This window comes from Leptonychotes weddellii, chromosome 9, assembly GCF_054177405.1.
Source record: "Leptonychotes weddellii isolate Sample4059 chromosome 9, ASM5417740v2, whole genome shotgun sequence".
In the NCBI taxonomy this organism is placed as follows: Eukaryota; Metazoa; Chordata; class Mammalia; order Carnivora; family Phocidae; genus Leptonychotes; species Leptonychotes weddellii.
The window spans coordinates 50294448-50300080 of NC_138377.1; the positions used below are offsets into that span (position 1 = coordinate 50294448).

Consider the following 5633-nt stretch of genomic DNA (forward strand, 5'->3'; position numbering starts at 1 on the left):
GCATTAGCATCTGAATATATTCTGGTTTGTTTAAATGATGTCCTACTGAATCTGCTAAAGTTCCTATGGCATCATAAAGAATGAGCAGGTTCTTATGCTGGTATTTACTAAACGCGAAGACCAAGGTATCAAGTATATAAGCAAGGTAAGGAACAAGTTCCGTACAAGCCTCCTCTTCTAAGGTAGCAAAGGCACTGCAGGCAGCTTCTTGTACTCTCTTGTTGCTGTCCAGGATTCGCTTTAGCAATTCTGTCATTAATGGCTTCAGGTACGTATCGGGGGGCTGGCTGACTACCCAGTGTGCATAGCGGCTAAGAGTCCAGCACGTTATGGAACGCACAAGAGCCTTTTTATCAGAGAGGCACTGAATAAGGTGAGGAATGAGCTCAGGCAGGTATGGAATCATGCCTTGCATACAACCTTCAGCAATTGCTCCTAAAACCAAGATGCCGGATTCTTTAACAACCCATTCATGATGAAAAAGTAATTCTTTCAAAAGGGGCAAAATGTGTGGCAAAAGCTCATCACGATACACATTTGCAAGAACATCTAGGGCAGCAGCAGAACATTTTCTTAGATTCCAGTCAGAAATTGTATCATCATCATCAATTTCATCGTCATCATCATCTTCTTCTTCAATTCCATCTTCATCATGCTGCTGAGCCACTGTCCTTGATCGATGAAAACGTGGCCTTATATCCTGTTCACTATCAGGAATTGTTTCATCTTCTTCAACATCACCCTTAAGTAGGATAATATCTATATCTGAGTACTTCATGCCATTCACTAATACAGGAATCAATTTAGGAAGATGCCTTACGAGTACATCTTTGCATATGGGTTGCTCAGCCAAAGTGAGCCAGAATTCACAGGCTTCTAAAGCCACATTTTCATCTTGATCTTGCGTCCTCTGTAGCATGTACTCAACTATGTTATGCATGTGAGGAAGCAGGCGATCCATTCGAACTTCAAGCAACATCACAAGTGCCCGGCACACATTTTTCCGTACCTCTGGTTCTTCATCACCAGCCAATGCAAAGAGGTTCTCAATAAAAGAATCAATGTGCAACATCAGAGCTTGAGTCCTACTGATGATAAACTGATTGACACATGCAACAGCATGAGACCTTATTTTTGGACTACTGTGCTTGAAGAACTGTAGAAATTTGGGGATCATGATGTTGAGAGGACGATCTAACACATCACTATCTAAAATCTCAGCAGAATCTTCACAGATCTTCTGAAGGGCGCCAAATGCTCCCTCACAAGTGTTGTAATCTTCAGAATCCAATAGGCTACAGAGTTTCGGTAGGAGGTCAGGCCAGTTCTGCAATTCTCCTTTGGAGGCTATGGTTGTAATCAAAATACCTACAGTGGCTCTAATCAAAGGAGAGGAGTCACCAATATTGTTTAAACATTCACGCTTAATAAAGTCTGTCACACCATTTGGGAAGTTCTGAAAATGTGCTTTCACGTTATTCTTCAAAATGAGACCACTCAATGATCTTGTGGGTTCATCTTCAGATTTTAATTTTGTAAGAACAAAAATCAGGTAGTTGTTAAATTCTGGATATTGATTGAGTTGTTCCAGTTTTTGTTGCACGGTTCTCTGGATGGTGGTGTCTGGGGACTGGGACTCCTTCAGCAGCTGCAGGATTTGCTGAAGCCCTTGCTCGTCAGGTTTCCACTCATACTCCATCTTGGTTTGCTGCTTGGGGTGCCCCGAAAGAAGTCTCGGACGGCGAAACCCAGAGGAACTGATCCTAGCAGCTCCGCCGCCAACGTCTGGTGCTGCTCTGTAGCCTTATTTATTTTTAATAGCAATCTATTAAGATCAGTAATCTAGGTTTACTATTCCCATTTACAGATGAGATAATTGAGACTCAGAGAGGTATACTGTTAGATTCCCAATAATTAACATAGTGCAAGACAGAATAAATATTCAGAGTATACACAAAAGATTTCAAGTTCACAAGGCTTTTGATTAAATAGGGGAGAGAACTCATATATTTAATTTTTACCCCTTCCTCTAGAGATGCATTGGGCTGCATCTCTTATTTTAGAGATTATTCAACTCCTTTTTCTTAGAATAATTCTTTCCCTGAAATAGTCTACCTGAATACAGGTAGACTCAAAAATGTTTGGTACTAAAAAGCATGAACTTGAACAATGTTAGTCATTTTAAATTTCACACAGCTCATTGCTAAATGCTTTCTTTATTTTTATACTGATGATCTTGATGAGAATAATAATAAAGTATTCTTCCAAACATCTGAATTGCCTCCAATATATTTGAAAAACCTCCTATTAAGAGTCCTTTCAAAAATATGTTTTTAAAAGCAAGTTCTGCTTTTCTTTCTAACACATTATTGTTCCAGATGAGAAGAGTTTCTGCCAGGTTCTTATCATGCACACATTACTGTAAACGAACTAGTCAAAAACTTCATGAAATTGCTTTTTTACCAATGAGAACCAATTGTGAAAAAAATCCATTTTTATTTGTTTTTGTGTGTTTTCTTTTTCAGGATTGGTCTTATATTCCAGATTAGTCTTATATTGCCTTTAGTCCATTTTGCCAAAATAGTTATTGAAGATAAGAAGCACAATATTTTAAAAGCTGTGTGAACAATAACTATGCCACCAATGAAAGAGAAGGGTATGTTTTTCCATCACTCTCTAGGGAAAAGAAAAAACTTACCTCCACTAGAGGGAGCTGTAGTCCTCAGATGTTAAGACATCTGAGTTACCCTGATGACTGAGGAGGGTCTAGGCACCCTTTATTTTTCTATCATAGATAAACAAATTACAGTGCTTGCGTGTAGGTGATGAAGAAGAGGGTAGAGAGAGAGAGAGAGAGGCAGAGGGGGTTGATATTTGACCTGTGATGAAAGTACAATAAATTAAATATCACTGTCTAGAAGGAGATAAGTAGATCCTTAAACAACATGGGTTTGAATGATGTGGGTCCACTTATATGTGGATTTTCTTTTTACATTACAGTACTGTATTTTCTCTTTATTATGATTTTCTTATTAACATTTTCTCTCATTTACTTTATTGTAAGAATGCAATATGTGGTATATATAACATACACAATATGTGTTAATAGATGGTTTATGTTATAGGTAAATCTTCAGGTCAACAGTAAGCTATTAGTGGTTAAGTTTTTGGAAAATCAAGTTGTACAAGGATTTTCAACTGCATGGTGGATTGGCACTCCTAACTTGCGTTGTTCAAGGGTCAGCGGTATATTTTAAATATGATTGAGATTGTGTAGCCAAAACAAGAGTAGTTAATTTAACTTGTTATTCTTAAGATTAAGTAGATAAATAGGATCATGTTGTTTTTTACATGTATGTGCATGTGGATGAGTATTTTCTCAGCGTGAAATTATTTCCATGTGCATGTATATCATATAGCATATATTGTGTACTTGTCAGAGAGAGAGAGAGAGAGCACAAGCAGGGGGGAGTGTCAGACAGAGGGAGAAGCAGGCTCCCCGCTGAGCAAGGAGCCCTATGCAGGGCTCGATCCCAAAACCCTGGGATCATGACCTGAGCCGAAGGCAGACCCTTAACCGACTGAGCCACCCAGGTGCCCCACCTCTCCCCTTATTCTATTGAACCTTCCCTAATTAGGCTTTTGTTTCCACAAGTTTTGCAAATGTGCAAAACAGATTTTGTCAAAATCACCAATGACTGTCTTGTCAATTTTCAGTGTTCACTTTATTTGACCTATTAGTTCTCATTTTTGTGATGTATTGACTTTATCACTTTCTCCTTCTTAATACATGATCCTACAGGATTTTCTCTTCATTCTCTTCCCATTTCACTGGCATTCCTTCTCAGTCTCACTTATGGATTCCCTATCTTTTGAATATTGGTATGCCCCAGAGTTCAGTTACCAACACTTCCTTTATACCCTCACTATTTTGGTAATCTCACCATATGGTTTTAAATACCATTTATTCTAAAACTCCCAGATCTAGACCTCTAGCCTGAACTTCAGCATCACATTTCCAGTTGTACATTCAACTTCATGCAGGTGTCTAATACTCATTTCAAACTCAACATATTTCTAAACAGACTCCTTATTCCATAACTCTTCCCCATCTGCTCTTCCCACAGTCTTCATCTCTGTAAATATAACTCTCACAGATGCCTTGAAACATTCTTACACATATTTAGGGGACACCTTTGGGGTCCTCCTTGACTCTTCTTTTTTTTTTTTTAAATCTTACTCATGAATCTGTTAACAAATCCTACAATTTACATCTTTGAAGCACATACAGAATCCGATCATTTCTACAACACCCTTTGTGACCATCCTGGTCTAAAATGCTATATTTTTTTTTCCTTGCTTCTGTCCTTTCTTTAAAAGCACACCAGAAGATCCTATTAAAACATATGTCAGATAATGTCACCCTCATTTTCCAAATCTCCAAATGACTTCTCATTTCTCTCAGACTAAGAGCCATAGGTTTTTTTGTTTTTTGTTTTGTTTTGTTTTAGAATAGCCTATGAATCCTTTCTGGAACTTTTCTGCTCCATATTCTATAATCTTTCCCTCAAACCCTGAACTCTGGAATGATTCAACAAATATTTAGTGAGCTCCTACAATGAGGTCAACATATTTGAGATACTATGGGCAAAGTAGTAAACAACTTCTGGTGGCTTCCTTGTTTTTCTTCAAACCTAGTATATGCATTACTGTTAGGTTTGCATTTGTTAGTTTTGTCTAACACACTCTTTGACCATATGTTCACATGGATGGTTCTTTTCCCTCCTCAAGTCTGTGCTGCAGTGAAGACCTGGCTCATCTTGCTTCTTTCCTCCCATCCCACAGTAATGTGCCCTACAGTCTTAACCCTCCTTTGTTTTTCTTCATACTGTTTATTACTAACTGATGTGTTCTATATTTAATTGTTTATTTGGTTATTTTATATTTCTATACATGAGAACTTATCAAAAATTGTGTGGCAACAAAAGACAACAGAAGAGAGCAGAGGAAAATAAATATAAGTTATTTTTAAAAGCAGGGATATAAATAACATAGATGAAAAACATTAAGGCTGTATTTATTGAAGCTTTTTTCATTTAAGTATATACAGATGACCCTTGAACAAGTGGGGGTTAGAGATTCTGACTCCTTGTGCAATCGAAAATCTGCAAAGAACTGGTGACTCCCCCAAAACATAACTACTAATAGCTTACTGTTGACTGGAAGCCTTACTAATAACATAAACAGCCAATTAACACATATTTTCTATATTATGTGTATTATACACTGTACTCTTATAATAAAATAAGCTAGGGAAAAGAAAATCATAAGGAAGAGAAAATTCATATACAGTTGTACTATAAAAAATCCGTGTATAATTAGAGCCAAACAGTTCAAGGGCCAACTGTACATTGTCCTGTTCATATGCCAATATTAAGAAAATAGAATACTGTGTGTGTGTGGCTTTTTTGGGCTCACTTGTGAATAATTCTTCATTAACAAAGATGTTCTACTTGGCTTTTAAAAGACTGATAGAGTAGTGCTGAATAAAATCTTTCCGATTGTTTGATTATCAAAATATTATCCAAACTCAAGAAAAGCGTACACAGCCAAAATATTGTCTATGCTAATTA

The 5633-nt window shown here is 37.2% G+C and overlaps 1 pseudogene; it reads right to left on the reverse strand.

Annotated features, from left to right (window-relative positions):
• LOC145723335 (transportin-1 pseudogene) overlaps positions 1–1790 on the reverse strand; it is a 51445-nt pseudogene extending 49655 nt beyond the window's left edge.
• Positions 1791–5633: the final 3843 nt, after the last annotated feature.